We start from the raw sequence: 18609 nt of genomic DNA, 5'->3' as shown, positions 1-18609 counted from the left end.
AAATAAACTAAAACGATGAGATTCAAAATTGGGTTGCTTAATAAAATCATAGCCTTGTTTGATGCTTTTGGTGTGCTTCACCATGCATTTTAAAAAAAGAACGGATGTGTGTTTTGTACAAAAATTAGTATATTGAGCCATTTTAAAGGAACATTCTGCATAAAATAGTATAGTCTTTTCACTATTAATGCTATTACTAGGTCAGGCGCGGATCGAAAATTAATCCTAAGGGGGTCGCTTCTTAGCATGTTATTTGTTGCAAGAGCAGAAAAAACCTATATTCTCTATTGTCACATTTATTTCTAGAACTCGTTTCATCCACTAATTAATGGATATAAAGTTTAAAATCAATAAATGCGTATATAGATTTTATATTTGATTACAAGTATCCAGATTCTGGGAAAAATACTATAAACACGAGGCGCGATTTTAACTGCAAAAGTGAAAGCGTCAAATAAAACCACGTGGTCTAAATTTAAATGACATTCGCAGGGTTGTTCAGTTTATTTTTTAAACGCCAGTAAAAGCTGCTTGGTCCGATTTCATATCAAATTTTGTGTAAGCTTTTAAAAGATGATTATACTAAGTATATAAATCTATATAATAATACACATTGCAGTAGTTTTTTGGTTAATTAAGCCGTATGACAATGAAAAAATGATGTACATTTTTTTATTATAGTAAACCAACGATATAAAAAGGACATCGCGCTATTGTGCCCCCGATGTCAAGGCGGCGATGATTCTATAACGACTCTGACATCGCATTATATAGAGTCTAAATATAGGTAGTCTGGAAAAAAAAAACAGTGTACATGTTGTGAACCATTATTTCTGAGTTTTGTTTTGTTTACAATCGATGCATAACATGCAGTTTGAATAAACCCAAACATTTAGGGGACGAAACTAAACGATTACTTTTCCCTAACATTCCCATAAAGCAATACAATATCTAATATCCTACACAAGTATTAATATTCAATCATTTGCCATAGCTATCCCATTCTTGTAAAATAGATCTTTCACCTTTCGGTTTATTGAGGCTCTTTTATAAATTGACACCTTTTTTTCCCATCACACATGAGCATATACGTAGTATATGAACAATATGACCACATAGATTGCAAACCATTTTTTGGAAGCCGTTTAAGATTTGAATCCTTAATACATTTCTCGATGAATTAAAAATTACCTATTTCCTCAATCCTATTATGAAATGTAACGTGCGTCAGCATATATATATATACTAGTATATATATATATATATATATATATATATATATATATATATATATATATATATATATATATATATATATATATATATATATATATAAAATGGCTCACGATCGACACAAACAATTGATATTGTTAAAAAAAAATAATTACCGGACACGCATTCAGTCCTTTCTTCAGGATACAAGAAATAAATTACATTAAGAAAAAAAAAAATCTTGCACTACAACTAACACTAAAAAAGAAACTATAATTAAGCGTATATTAAATAGTTTCCTTAGTAGTGTTAATTAGATGTAGTTGTAGGCCATACAAAAAAAACCCAACTCAGAATGCATCATTGGATTGTTTAGAATGTTTAAAATAAAACATAAATGTTTGGGTTTAGGACCTTCAACTCCAGGGTTTCTAATGCCCTTTAAGATTTCTCACATGAGTTGCGGGTTCAGTATAACCCTCTTTTAAAAACTTGCAGAAAATCTTAAATAAAATTGGACTAAGCAGCTTAATTTAACTAGCAATGATCATATATCCTTGACGTGATAAGATAATGTGCACGGTGATATTCATTGTGTTTGTACATGTAGGTGGGTGTCAGGGAAAGGATTGAATGTAGTACACGAATAGTAATGCATGTTTACAACAGCTGGAGATAAGCATCATATGATAACCGGTATTATGAAAACTAAATGCATACGAGAGTATACAGTTTAGTATACAGTTTATTGCATGTAATAAAATAGCAAGGTTTTATATATGTTATTTTAAGCATGACAAAAGACACCATAAAATTATAATTATATTTTTATGGTAGTTCTAGTTTGTGACTTGAATCATTATCATTTTAAGTAACATAAACAAGATTTTAGTCATGAATCCCAAATATTCACAATTTTGAAAAAGAGTATTCTACCTTTCGTTATTAGTCCCCTACCGGTTTTCACCGGAGGGGACTATAGCTTTCCTCAGCGTCCGTCAGTCCGTCCGCCCGTCTGTCTGTCTGTCTATCCGTCCGTAAAGTCGGCATGCCATATCGTGGGATATATTTCTGTACCAATCGGGTGTCAACTTCCTGTTAAATGACGACTCTGTTTATTTTTAGCCAAAATTTTCAAACAAATTTTCGTCAAAGATTTCTCAGCAGCTATTTATCGCAGATGCTTGAAATTTTAACACACTATTTGTTTTGGCATGCCATATTGTGGGATATATATTTTTGTATCAATCGGACGTCAACTTCCAGTTAAATAATGACTTTGTTTATTTTTTGCCAAAATTTTCAAACAAATTTTCGTCAAAGATTTCTCAGCAGCTTTTTATTGGAGATGCTTGAAATTTTTACACAGTGTTTGTTAAGGCATGCCATATCGTGAGATATATTTTTGTACCAATCGGACGTCATCTTCCTGTTAAATGAGTACTTTGTTTATTTTAGCCAAAATTTTCAAACAAATTTTCCTCAAAGATTTCTCAGCAGTTATTTATCGCAGATGCTTGAAATTTTAACACGCTATTTGTTTAGGCATGCCATATTGTGGGATATATTTCTGTACCAATCGGATGCCAGCTTTCTGTTAAATGTCGACTTTGCTTATTTTGCATATTCACATCAGAGCGGGGGTATCACTAGTGAGCATTGGCTCACAGATATCTTGTTTAGATTTATTTTAAAAGCAATGACAAAAAAATGTTTATAATGACATTTATACGATGTTATAATGATATTGGACATTTCCAATTTCTTATTTCTATGAAAAAATGATTGCTTTCAAATGAATATATTTTGAACAGCTAAATTAAAAATGAAATTTGTCTACATGCAATTGCTACGGTGTTTAGAAAAAATAGTTAATCATATATTAAAACCGATATTTGATATATTTTTAGGTTGTTGTTAACTAAAAACTATATAAATATTTTATAATGATTACCTAAAAATACCGAAAAAACCTATTTAAAAACACTGAATTTAATCTAATCATATTGTGGTCAGATACGGAAGCACTTTATGACGTACATCATGATGCTTTTTTAATAACTACTCGGCAATAATATTTCACGTTGTATATCTTTTATATATTAAGAGGGCTCAATGGTTTTGGCCATTTTAAGACAGTATTGATCTTCTTTAGAAAAGAACTGTAATAATTGAAATTCGTACGCAAGTTTCTAACTGGAGAGCTCTTTACTATTGTGTTTAATAGATTCATCTATGACATTTTTATATTTCTTGCTTGCTGTTTTCATGAATTTTGAGTCTGTAGATTTAATTCTACCGTGTATGGGTTTATTTATGTAAACATTTTCCTCAGCGCTGTACATTTATCATTGAGGTGCCTCACTTGACCTCGAAATAGTTTCTCAAATCAGCAGAAAATTACTTGGTTATGGTAGATAACATGATGGATAAGAGGCAAAAAGGTGCAATTTTGGAAAAAAATTATATTTTTAAAAAATGGCATTCAGTAATCATGACCAAAACCCCTGGTGGGTTCAAACTCATGATTTGCTGTTTACAAGCCTGATACTGAATCCACTGAGCTATGTCGAAACACATCTGAACCGATTGATACAAACAGTTTAACAAAACATTTTAATCGTCATCTTGTGACGTAGTGTCTTTTAAAGTATAAGTCTAGGTGTATTTAGGTACTTTAACCCAGGGCTTTTCGGTTTTTTTCCTTTGTGTGTTGTTTGTTGTATTTAACACCAAAGGCGTCCTTAGATTCACTTACACAAGAAAGACATGGCAAAGTTTTGCCATTCCGTTGTTTAAGATATTTTTATCCGCCACATTTTTCATAACATATTGAGTTATTTTCCTTTATTTTCAATATCAAGAATTATGAATCTCCATGCTACAAAAAAGTTTGCCTACTTAGAGCACCATAATTTCACACTCGACTGATCCTGGGTTTTTACCTTTTTACGTGGGACACTTTGATGCATCGTTATTCTAACTGTTTAGGGTTTGTGTGCATCAGAAAGAAGGTTTATGAAGTATCAGATTTTAAATTTGCAAAGCAAGCAAAAAGCTGTACACTGTAAACCGCAGACAGTAAGCAACAGTTCCGTAACTGCTTCTCTTGCATGTAAGAGCACCTATAGATTTATCAAGCAGTGCAAACTTTGAACTAATTCTTGCAAAATACGCAAGGAAAACAAAAGGGGCCTGACCATTGGACGTAATGAACTAAGGGCCAACATAGCTTCACATCAAGAATGAACCGAAAAAGAAACCATTGTTGTTATTAGTTCTCCCAATTCTTTTATGTATACATGTACCAACATCCAAGATATTTTGATATTAGCACTAACAATTGCTATCAAATTATTGGATTTTAACAAATGTTATAATAAATAATAATATCCATACTGTGTCACTATCAGGGGAAGTAAGGAAAATAATAAGCAATTTGTTTCGAAGCAAACCGCTTTGCATACATCAGCAATTTGTTGACGCGTTTTGTTTCCAAAGCCAGGACGCCAGGATACAAAACAGCAAACTTAATCTTCTTCATTTTGAATTTTCGAATTGTATCATAATAATAAAGGATTCTTTGTGATAAGTAGATCCATTTTTACGAAATCCATAAGAAAATACATGAAAGAGAAAGCCTACACCCATCCCACTCTAGCCTCCACCCCTCCCCAGAAAAAACCTCAATTAAACTTTAACCTCACCATCTATACTCTGTCCAATTTCCCTTGATATTTTGATAATCATAAATAACTTTGTGCACAAACTATGTTCATCCTCTTATATGAAAATATCCAGATTATCTGTTTTAAGATGCTCCCTTCTACCACTTAAAGCTTCAATATATACCCCATAATAGAAGTTTGCGGGGATTTTGCATTGCATAAGCCATGAATAGCCCGTATGATAACGTTGAGAAATTGTCTGAGGTATTCCTAGTGAGTTCCGAATGGTGAAAAGCTGTAAAATATTCGTAAGAAATCTGTTTTCGTTCCTGTGAACTTTTATGAGTGAAAAATGATAATGTGTTAATGAAGATATCTTGGATATTTCCCCTTCAGTCGATTTCAACTGTATCTCTTTTACAGGTATGTGTATTTTATCACAAATTCATCAGAAAATGATGGAAGCAGTAATTTGGAACAGGCCATAAAATACCTAATGTATAATGATACTCTTTACTGAACAGATGTTGAAGTTTGCCACTAAATGGCCAATTTATCCTGAGAAAGTTGACAAGAATATTTTAATTTTACTTTGCTCCAACGTTCATTGTAAAATACCACAGTTTAGCACTCGCAAATCTTCTTTATATTTCATAATTGCAAATCACGTTCTTTGACATTCTTCGCCTCTAATATTTCAGTTTTGTTTAAGAGTTGCATAAAGTAAAAAATCATAATACATGTACCATCAGGTTATTCTTTAACAATGACGTAAGCACCATGGATAAAGGTGGCGACAATGTGAATAAGGAATGGTAATAACATTTTGTGTATCCAGTTACCATGGAGCGTGTTATGTAATAAACATGGTCACTTTTACAGATTTAATCAAAATGAAGATTATCGTGAATTTCATTTTCCACGATGGAATCGTTTTAAACGTTAACAGTTGATGTTGCTGATGAATATAGATTGACACCTGTAAACTATGCTTTATATTCGTTAATTATAGTTGCTTAAGGTCAGACGCGACCTATCTTCCATTTTATTTCTATTTTTTCCTATCTCCACAATGTGAAGGTTTCTAAAAGTAATTTCAGAAATATATTTTCATGTTATATCATAATGATACTTTTTTATTTAGATATAATGTGTTTAATTGAAAATTTATAAACGTGACTTTATTCATAAGCATTTAAATGCATTTTGCATGCTGTTTTAAGAAAAATTCTAAATATTCTAGCTCTGAAAATAGCTTGGTAATGTACCCTGAATTTTTGGGAATAAACAGCTAGGTCTAAATGTTATTAAATAAGGAATAGTATATCAAGGAAAATTATATAAAATTGAGAGCGTTTCGTGTGTCCTTAAGAGTTAATACTTTCACAAATCGTGAAACTATATTTATCAGATGAACTCTGTTTTGCAATCGCAAATGATTGTTTTCAGTGGTATAGTGTACACTTTGGAAAGATAGATGATCGCGTAAACTGTGAGTTACAGATGAAACATAGAGATAAACGTGTTTAACTATAATAGTTACTAGTAACTGTTCCTGACTATGTTTAGCACGTATTTTTTTAAATAGGCGTGCCATAGAAGTGATTTAGAATAAAGGAAAGGTAACATAAAGTTGACATATGCCACACAATCAGCGCCCAAATAAACACTGAACTCTTTTATGATTGTATGCCACCTGACCACACAAAAATAATGTTTTAGTTTATGAGGTAGTACATATTCAAAGACAATTGTATACAATGAGTAACAGAAGAATATGCATATTTCTTAAATCTAGTGATTCTTCAAAATCATAACATTCTACAAATACCAAACTATATTTACTGGGTAGAGTGTCTATCTTTAATTCCCACCCTAAGCTAAATACGAACTCGAATGACCATGTAGTAGAAATCTTTGACTGACCTATTTGTGGCATGAAAATTCAAAAAATATATTTTTGTTAAAAATGAAAGTTCGCAACATATTATTAGATCATGTACAAAATTCACCAAAAAGTATAAATTACAGACTGTTTAAAAAATCGTTGGCTTTGTGGAATTTTTTTGAATTTGCCAACTGAATTTTGGAAGAAATATTGTATTTTTAGAACTGGTAATGCAAAATAACATATTGAGACTGGAAGATATTTAACATTTCAAGAGAGAACAAAATTTGTAAATTATGTACTTGTAATGAATCAATATGTGGATATTACACATTAAACTATAGATGGAGATGGATAGGTCATGTATTAAGAAAACCAACGAACTATATCACAAGAATGGCACTAAGATGGACTCCAGAAGGAAAAAAGAGGAAAGGCCGTCCAAGTACAAAAAGAAGGCAAACTGTTGAAAAAGAACTTAGAGACATGAACCTTACGTGGGAAGAAGCGGAAAGGATAGCCAAGAACAGAGAAGAGTGGAAATCCCTAGTCCTTGTCCTATGTGCCTCCGGGTGCAACAAGGACTAGTTAAATAGGAAGGTAGGTAATGAAATTAGAGATGAATTCCACTATTTGTTTAACTGTTCTGATATTTGTATAACAGATTCTAGAAACATTCCTTTACTAAAATATTATAAATCAAACCCAAATGTTATAACATATAAAAAACTGTTTAATGTATCAAACAAAAACCAACTTATTTCTAAATTTCTAAATACCACTACCGAGAGAGTTAGCTCTCTTGGTTAATGTACTTACTCTTCTTTACGATTTTATTTGAATATATATAAATTTATCTCTACACTGTACACACAGTTTATTGATAATAAAGCTCATTCTCATTGCCAGTTGTTTAAATATCGTTGCATTCTGATATTGAGCAAATTAATGCTTAAACACACGTTCATGGAAACAAATCCAACACACGAATGAAAATATGTCCGCTGACGAGAGGAAATCGGAACGTGTCTAGCTAAAGATGCAAATAGAATTCTTTACTGAATGCACGTTGTTCAATTCTATAAACCTAAACTAGTTATTTTGAATGACACAAAATATATTGGTAATGACAGTGAGGATTTCGAATGTGTAAGGAAGTTGATCACAGCAACAGAACACTCAATACCAAATCACATTTTTTTAGATAATCACTCAATTTCTCTCTTTCAATATATGCGGATTACTGGTATTACATTCATATTTTTAACGGAGATGTTATAAGAAATAGCAATATTTTTTAATAAAGTCCGAACCAAAAATGGTTTTATTAATTTTATTGATATATTCTTAGAATTGTCTGAAATTACCATTCCTAAGAAATATATGGAATGTATGAACCAGTAACTAACTTTCTAACCAACCATTTTGCAAAAAAAAAAAAAAAAAGAAAAAAAAAGAAATTAAAACCCTTACGGACTCGATTGTTCCATACTTCGCACTGAACAAATATTTCAATTGATATATTCGAAGATTATTCTGGAACTTCAATTAAAAATATTTACTGAGATATAAATGAAAGTAAGAACAAGTACATGTACTTATTCCTCTATCCAACTATTTTGCAAAAAAAGTTCAAAATCCTCACAAATTCGCCCGTTTAACTTTGCACCCTATCAAATAAACAAAATCGTGCTCAGTAGGCACGAATTCGTATGGTACCGGATACAAGTCGAGGGATTGGTGTTAATACTACCAGGGACGAATCTGACCTAAGCTTTCATCACAGCCGTCAGCAATACAAAGGGCTTGGCAACGGAGTGGCTACATTAGCAACATCTGCTACATTCTCTCTCTGGTGGAAGAGTTGACCATCATAACAACATGCAAATCTATGATAAATCTATGATGGTGGAGAACATGAATAAAAACAACAGGCACATCTGTGCTGGTGAAAAAAAGAAATAGATACACGAGGAACTTCATGCTGGTGAAATAAATAAATAGAAATCATTTGACAAACATGTTTTCCAACCCTTTGGGAAATTAGGAAATGTTTTAATAATTGTGTGGTTGTGTTGAAAACAAATAAAATCCCTAAAACTGTGCATGATTTCACAAGGTCGTGCTTTATAAATACAGTTTTTGGGAGTATTATCGAATGAAATTTTTTTGTAAAGATTCTCCTCTAAACCTTAACAAAATTTTCTTGATGACTATATACAATGCAGCTGTACGTATTTTTTTAAAATCAATGTGAATTTCAATGCATTGGTAGTGTATCCATCGATGGTAAAAAAAGAAGAATTAGTTTCCGGACCGAGCAGATGACGTAACGACATACAGAATTACACGTAACTTCTGACAAATGTTAACATATTACCTCCTCAAATTAACTCTGCTTGGAGTGGTTACTTAAGGTTGTAATGATAATGTCTCCGAGACGCAACCGGAAATGATACAACTCTCGGAGCAAATGACCAATCAATGATCGCCGTTATCGATGAAGCATGTTGACCCCCAAGTGTTATTGAAACAGGATTTCACGTGGGAACGCTATTAAATTAAATGGTTTTATAATTTCCTTTCGAATATGCTAGCAAACCCATTCACGTAGTTTACGTTTAATGAGGAAAACACGATCCTTTGAATTAAACATGTCATAATTACTAAAGGGAAGCTATGTACCAAGGTTACTACAGCAAGGAAGTGGTAACTACTTTCAAATTAGTTTTCAGAACTCTTTGATTGCTTGTTCGAGAGACAAGACACCGTTTGAATGCACAGAATATATGCAACTGTAATGCTATTGTTGTGCAATTAATGGACGGGTAAATATCAAACTAGAGGTGTACTATGTTTCAAATACAGAAAATGGTGTAAAAGACATTAAAATATGGCACGAACATGTTATGCTTGAAAGAATGGTACAATAAGAGACAGTTTTCCCCTAAAGCAATAGAAGTGACATTTTTGTCAAACCACAATCTTTATTAAGCTAATGATAGAGTATACTGTTTACATGTTTTCAGAATAACAATGCTGACACTGCATTATCCACCTATAATTCACACCACTCTATCGATCACACACTAATGTACCACACACTAGTATGCCTTGGTATAGTACAGAGTCAGTACAACACAGCACAGTACTTAATACAAATCATGGTGGTGTGGTGTAGTATTTATTGAATTCATAATTATACATTTTACCCCCCGGAAAACCCCCAAATTGTTGCCATTAATTACAATGGATAAGCAAATTACATTTGTCATCTTTACTATATATGTTACCATGGCAACAATATTACATAGCAACAAAAGAATGGTGATTGTCTTTTTTACTCATCAAATATTTATACAATGTAACGAATGAAGAAAATCCGTGGCTAAGCTTGGCCACCGAATTTTGATTCATACATAGAATTGATTTTAAAACAAGTTTTGACATTATTACCTATTAATTGATAAATTGCTCTCATTGCCAGGTGCAAATCGTCCGATTCATCTCGACACTCTGAGTCTCGTATGATCTAATGAACCGACCCTGGCAATTCGACTTGATCCGGTGTAGAGAAGAATTTTGACCCGGATTGAAAAATTGACCCGGGGGTTATTTTTCAACGTTGAATATGAAGACTTAGGGTATTGAATAAAGATCCTAGTCCATTTAAAATGCATCGTAGAATTTTGATCGTGAAACTGGTTCTTATTCAACAGCATATTAAAAGATATTAATGATTGATATTCATTTTCAAATTAATATATCATAACATTAGGAAAAACATGAAGCATTTTAAAGTTTAGCTCTCGATTTATCAGATTAACCCTTCATGTTTGCAACTATTTTAAATATAGTTAACTTTTAGCATATAATCGCTGTGTTTTGTGAAATTTATATTTTTACAAATGATGTCTTTATCAAAAATATTTTTGTTTTGTTTTGCATGGTTACACGAAATAAATGAACTATTTCGTCGAGAAATACTGTTTTCATACATGTTTATTAATTCTGCTGAACTTGGGGTGTAAATATAAAATTTACACTGCATCATATTGTTAATTTTGTATTTACACCTACCCAGTAAATTGAAATTGTCATTTTGTAAATTGCAATTTTCATAGCAGAAACTAATATATAAATACAAAAATTGAAATAGTCAAACAATAAAATGCTTTCTTTGGTGATTCATTCGGAATATGAAGGTGGTGACATTGCGGAAAAAAAAAACCATAACCGCGTTAGCGGGGCGTGTAGATTTCCGTCTGGCCATTTCTATAGAGCTATGCATTAACTTTAAGTTTCCGTAAGAAATAGAGGGGATCATACTCAGTAGATGTAAATAAAACATATTGTAACTTTTGTTCATACACCCACTAAGTATTATCAAAACTGAAGTTTTTAACTATTTTATTTACATCTTCCCAGTAAGTTTGCAAACAATAAGACCTACCCTGTAAACAACAATAAAACAATAGGCTTACAGTATTGCATTCGTTAAAGAGAAAGCTTTTACAGCAATCACTTTTAAAGTTCATTTTCCTTTAATTTCAATACATGTGTATTTGAGCCATGCTGCATGTTTTCATGCATACTCATTCCTTCACTATGCTATAGTACATGTAACTTTCTATTTCCATCTTGAAAACCGGTGTATTTTCAATGGCCTTTAAATTATTTTTTTTGTACAATTTAAATATCTAAATTATTTTTCTCAAAAAATTAACATCAATTGTATCACTCTTTTGTCATTGAAGTGGTTAAAGACATTTTTTCAATAAAAATGTGCATATAACAATTAAATTCTTTTATTGCGTTAATGGAGAAGGCTTACATAGGCATTGCCTGCTGCCTAATCCATTTATGTAAATGTATATTTGCATAATAAAATATGTTCAAATCAAATCAAGTAGATGATGAGGCTTAATGGTTTATATTAAATGCATCCTCTCCCTGTAGATTTTTCCGAGTTTAAAATTTCGTTAATGGAATTGCTTTAACTAGAGCTTCAAAAATATCCAAAACCGGGCTACTCCCTTAACACGCACGAAAAAGTGTCTAAAATATCAAGTAGGCCTTAAGATCGGTTTGAGCAAGTTCAATTCAAAGACAGGTCAAAACTTTGTTGTTGGGGTCAATTTTCAACATGGTCATTTTTCAACCGGGTGAAGGTTATCAGATATAAGAAACAAGAGGCCAATTGGCCTTAACAGTCACCTGAGTGGCATTTGACCCATACACAACCTTGTCGAGGTGTCTCATATATTCATTTTATTGGGTTTCATTCTGGAGTAGAAAAATTATAAATTTGTAATGACGACCACCTCCCTGCCTGAAATCTTTCAAAAAGAACTATGAAACCTATAATTTTTGCGAAAAACTTAAAGATCTGGTCTACAAAATCATTTAATACAGTTTTACTATATGGCCATATTGGTCCCACCCTAGAGCCAGAATCCTGACCCAGGGGCCTTGAATTTCACAATTTTGGTAGACTTCATGGATATCATAACCATGCAACCAGTTTTTTCTTCACATGTGTGGGAGTAGAGAAGAGGATTTTTGAAAATTTGGCTTTTTTTTTTTTTTTTTTTTTTTTTTACATATTTGGCCCCACTTGTGGTGCCCCGGGGGTGGTGGAGCCACGAATTTCACAATTTAGATTCCTCCTACCACAGAGATGTCTCACACCAAAATTGGCAATAATTAGCCTTGTGGTTTTTAAGAAGTTAAAAATGTAAAATTGTTAACACACGACGGACGATGCACGACGCCGGACGAAAAAATCTAAGCCGTGGAAAAATGACCCCGGGTAGAAATTTCATGACCTTTGGTCTCAATTTTCAACGTTCATAAAGTACCCCCGGATCAATTTTCAACCCGGATCAAAATTCTTCGTTACACCGGCTCTTTGCTTCAAGTTTCTTTATGGCAAAATATTTATGATTATACTCTGATTAAAAATCTTTGTCATATATCATATTTACACCACCATGAATGAAAACTCAATGTTTATTATCCAAATAAATCAATATCAATATATAAATAAAGTAGTAAAATAAAACCTTAACTATTGGTTTGTAATTTTTTTTATATACATTGTATCGTGTTACAATAGTAATCGAACACACACAACAGTTGTACAGCGTTGCTAAACAATCAAAAGCTTGTAAATCACAAAATTTGTATAAAAACAAAATGTATAATTACAAACGGTATTGACGACCAATTAGTCATGCTAAATTCAATTAACATCCCTTTTACCGTCGATAGATAGCGTTTGTCGTTTTTTTTGATTGATCAAAAATACGAAGCTTTTTCTGCCCACACCGGAAGACGCGACATACAAGGTGCGTTCGAATTCAGCGGAGTAATAAACCCGTTTACACATGCCTGAGATTACTGTTCAAAATGAAAAAAAAACAAGCAAGAGAATTATGACAAAAAAGTCTCTACTGTCGGGGTCAAGGTGACTTGGAGTCGTTGCGATCATTTCCGCGTGTTTTCTGATGCTGTAGGAGGGAAGCGTTTCCTCTCGGAGACAGATAATTAGGTGAGATATGTGATCAAAAATCACAGGCTCTACATGAATGAACACTGGGCTTTGTGGAACGGCTAACCTTCGTGCTTGTCCCTGACTATCTGTTCAACAGTCTCTCTTCCTCCGTGGTCTAACCCACATAGCACAGTACAACGCTTACACAAGTAAATGTGCTTAAAATCAATGTCTTTTTAAAAAAAAATACATATACCATTATTATGCAAAACAATAGTTTTTTTTTCATTTTTCTAAAAAGATTTAAAGTAAAATTACGAACTCTTTGTGAATCCCAGGCACGTTGCTGCCCCCCCCCCCCCCCACACTTTTTGTCATAGCGGACATTTTCATTAAATTTAAGTAGGGAAAAGTGAATTGATATTGGATCCCCCTACCATTTTTTGGGGACTCCGTCAAAAAAAAAATGGAAGTAATATTGAAGTTTTGAAATTCAGTGTATTATGTATGCTACATTAAAATATCATTCCAAACCGGACTAGGATTTTCAAGATTTAGGCATATTGTGGTTTTTTTTAAATTTCCTTTTTAAGATTTTTTGGACGTCTGCCCCCTCCCTTTTCAAAAGCGATACTACGTGCCTGCATCCATTCTTTCTTTATTCTTTATTAAAATGAAGATTATGGCACAGAATGTTTACAATTCACAATGCACAAATGTTACAATATTCATTATTTATCCATGAAATTTGGTAATGGTAATGGACTCCACCGAAATCTGATGGGATCCTTTTTACTGCCATTCGACAAATATCATTCTTTAATGAAAATGCAACAGCAGGTGTTCGCTATCTACAAAGATATCAAATGTCAAATGTCGGGAAACGTATCACATGAAATTAACCCAGAAGTGGATTAAAAGACTTTCACTGTACAAACCGACTTTTTGGTGATGAGTTCAGATAAAACATATCAATAATGAATAGTTTACCAAATCAGAGATCGGTTAAAAGCTTTGAAAAGTACTTATATGTAGAATATGTTGAAACATTTTCTTAAACATTTGGTGTGACCGATATTCTTGCAGTGATGCATCGTCTTAGCTGGCATATTTGGAATTAGACCCCCCCCCCCAAAAAAAAAGAAAGAAAAAAAGGAAAAAAAAAAGAAACTTCACATTAATTTGTACTTTTTAAAACATAGTTTTGCAGTGTTTCTAATTAAGTTAAGCTGTTTGTTTCTTATCAATATCCTAAAACACTCAATCATTTGTGAAATCAAGGCTTGAAATTTTTATTCAAATATTAACTGTTATATATATCAAAAACGTCTAATACGGTTTTAAAAAAAAAAGACCACGTTAATATTCATGTTACAGAAAGAATTTTATATCTTAGCAACCATGATATATTACTGACAAAGAATTATTTTTGCAGAATTCGTAGAAAGCTGTTACAGTTACTGTAAACAAGCAACGACATACAGATGTATCCATCTTTCTGTTGAACTACGACCCAAGACTAGGAAAATTAATTCGGGCAAACAGATCGTAAATTTACACTTCTGAACCAATAAGTTATCGTCAACATCACACAGCGAACTACATGTACTAGTAAAGGAAAATGGTTTACGTGTTTACAAACAGTAAAAATGGCGATACCTGAATTAAGATAATACAATTAATATATTTATCAGACAAATTAAGAGTCAGCAGCAATGACAGTTCTTCAAGATGATTTAGAGAGTAAATAAGTTTGAAATTTTGTGTCCAGCAATTTATACATATTTTTTCCATATTTGCTCTCCGATTTGTCAACCCAAATTTTCCGGCAGAAGCAAATAAAGTTTTGCAGGCAGCTGTACATAAGGAAACTGTTCTTCCGTGCACATTGCGTTATTTGTTAATACTCTGATACCGTAATAAAACGCTTGTAAAACCCCCAAAATGCTAATGTAAGGATTATGAATCTAAAGAATGACTTCCGACTTCCAGTAACAGAATAACATTATTAATGTATAATTATCTTTCACTCAGATCGAAAGAGGTGAGAATATAGTCTGAACAGAATTGAATGCAAAGAATTGAAAACTCGTGAATAAAATATGGACGAGGATGGAAATGCAATATGCCATTTTTAGTATGTGTCTCATTTCAGTAAATTAAATGTAACCATGGCTTTTTAAATATTTGATAATCGGAGATAACTCGATGGATTCACTGTGTCTAGAGTAATAACACTGTTGCTTAAATACTGAGTCAATAGAGCTTTACTTTAAAAATCAATGGATTTGGTCAATGCATATGATTCACAGTTAGAAGGCGACAAGAGATAGCGAAGTCTAAATGGTATACGACGATAGGCCCAGTAATGAAATTATTCCTGGCTTTGGCGGCACTGTCATGAAGCAAATTCAATTGGAAGAAAAAAGTGAGAGCAAAAATCGGAATGTATGCCAAAATCCATTACACAGAGCTTAAACAATGGGCAGTTATTAGAGATAAAATTGTTCACACCTCCTCATCATCCTTTTTCGTCACCACACATCACCTAGATAAGCTGTTTTACTATTAGATATATGCAGATAATATGCCGAAAATATCAATAGTATGATGCCACAGAAACTGGTATTTTTTCATACAGAACAATTTTGTCTTACTTAAAATACTGCCTTTATTGGTTGAAAACTGATTCATTTGAAAAATGTGGTCCGATTTTGAAGAATTATCAGTACTGCAATAGTGTGATAACATGTGCAAGATCAGACTGATGCTAAACTCACTTATAATGAACTATCAAAGGTTCGTGTGTAAATGTTTAGACTACAAGAACAAACGAATGATGTCACGCTAGTATTTTAAACAAATACTGTATGCAGTGTTATTTTCGCACCGTGTAATTTTCGCCCTTTTACTCTTTGAAACTTTTCCGTTTCGTCTTGAATTTGCCCGGACACAATGAAATAATTTTAGACATTGGAATACGACAAGTTTTAAATTCGCCCGCTGACAAGGAGGACGAAAGGGGCGAAAATAAAACGGGGGCGAATATTTCCCTGTACACAAAATTCAAAATTTTCCATAAAGTTTTCAAGTATTTTATTTTCTAATCCATATCAAATCATTTCAGTAGATAAAAATGAAAAATAATCATTATTCTAGAAGAAAAAATCCTGAAAGATATTTCTTGCTTTAAGATTTATTGTATAATTGCAAATTTTGCTGTTTTAGGCATTTTTTAATCGTATGTATCGAAACTCCCCCGCAGTCCCAACGGATTATAGATTTGGTCGATTGTTTATTCAATTTAAAGTGTTACTGCTATCTTAATTAAATAAAAGCCATTTATATTCATGCGCTATGCCAGATATCGGTCAATCGGAAAATAAATACATAATTACATTGCAGTGGAATCTTGCTCAAAATCATTTGGAAATGTAAAGATACTGTTTTTGTTTTTTTTTTAATTTTAGTGCAAATGACTTGCCCGCTCTTGTCAAACACATGGTTAAATTTGGAAAAGTATTTATTTGTCCGTCTTTTATTTGTACAGTAGGTAATAAAGTGAAAAAAACCCCTTAAATAAAACAAGTTCATGTAAGGCCAATTTACATTGCAAAAACCTCATTGTGTTGAATGTTCTTTTAAATTTCTCTGATTGATATTTAAAAAAAAAATCATGTATTTTCATTCTTTTTTTAAAAATAAAATGTAATTAATTCTTTTTTTTTCAATATACAAGACAATTTAAAAAAAAAAGTATTTTTATTGAAACTATGTCTGATATATTGCAATGTTTTTAATATATATGCGTTTAATGAAAAAAACCCTAATATCATATCATTTTTATTACATTTAATTTTAGAAATCGGTTATTCATTTACAAATATCATTTTAATTATCTCTAAAACCAAGAAAACAATTGAGAAAAAATCAATTCTAAATGTTCGTAGAAATTGCACTTCGATTAATAACAACGGCACGGCTAAGCGGAGCATCCTCTTGCAAAATAAAAAATTGTGGAGGGGGGGGGTGCATTATTTAGGATCGATATACAAGTAATTGAAAAGACCAAATATTTATCTTCACAAAACCTCTTTGAGCTCTGGGGTGTATCCATAGGTGGGGGGGGGGGGTTGTTACATTTACGTGATTGTACAATCTTCTCATCACTAGCAAAAACAAAACACGTACACAACACATGTTTTAAACTTTAGTAATATAGTTATATTCTCTTTTTTCAATGATCTAGCGATTTGTAGTCTGCCCTATGGAAAAATTTGAGTTAACAGGTCGTAACTTCCCCCCCCCCCCCCCCCCCCCCCCCGATATTTTTAATAGAGTAACGTATATACAGAGGTTAACATGAAAGGAAATTCGGGTTAATATTGTTGACAATACTTGTCAAAGTTTTTTCTAAATTATATAACTGTTCTTCTCTTAAAGAAATTCGGGAAATTTAGCCCGAAATTCGTCTCGGACAACTGCTTGTTTTGATTAAATTGGGATAAACTTAATATTCTCCTGATTAAATTGGGATGAACTTAATATTCTTCTGCTCACTTCAGTTTTTCACTTTGAACATCCCTCTTACTCCCCAATTCTAAAAACGTTTGCTTCTTACCTTTACAAGGCCTAAATCCAACAAAATATCAAGCTGTTGATTTGAAATGTTTACTTTTGCGAACAGGCAATGTATATTGTCAAGTCGTACATAAAAGGTCTTTTTAAGTGTTGTGATTAACGATATTTTAATATTTAACTGCATTATTTGAAAATCAACAGGAATTGTCCTTTAACCATGCTTAAAAAGTGTACGAAATTTGATAAACATGTAGCAAGGGTTTTCCTTAAATTTTGCTTGAAAGGTTCAAAATGGACACACATACATACACGCAAACGCAGAGCAGCGATGCTATAACCCCTTTGCGCGAGGGGATAATAATTTTCGTGGATAAACTTAATAACGAAATCCACGAAATTAGTATTCGACGAATATGAAACTTAAATTATTTCTAAAAATATATTGATTTGAGATATCAATCAAATTACCCATGTGTATGTCGTAAATTTTCCTAGATGATCGAACCAAGTTTCCGAAGACCATATCATGGATTAGGAGGATTAGAAATATCGATACACATCAGATTCAGTTTTGGACGACGCATCAGATTAAACTTTTAAAAGATAAAAACTTAAATCGTTAATTTAAATGGGGTTTTCTCCATCAAACCAAATGTGTGAATTTTATACATGTATTTGAGATTATATATATTTTCTAGTCTTGTTAAATTCGTGTCAGGAAATGTTACTTAACTATTGATATTATATAGTATACAAACTTTCAC

The sequence above is a fragment of the Crassostrea angulata genome, chromosome 5 (genome assembly GCF_025612915.1).
Source record: "Crassostrea angulata isolate pt1a10 chromosome 5, ASM2561291v2, whole genome shotgun sequence".
In the NCBI taxonomy this organism is placed as follows: Eukaryota; Metazoa; Mollusca; class Bivalvia; order Ostreida; family Ostreidae; genus Magallana; species Magallana angulata.
This window is presented reverse-complemented; position numbering follows the sequence as displayed.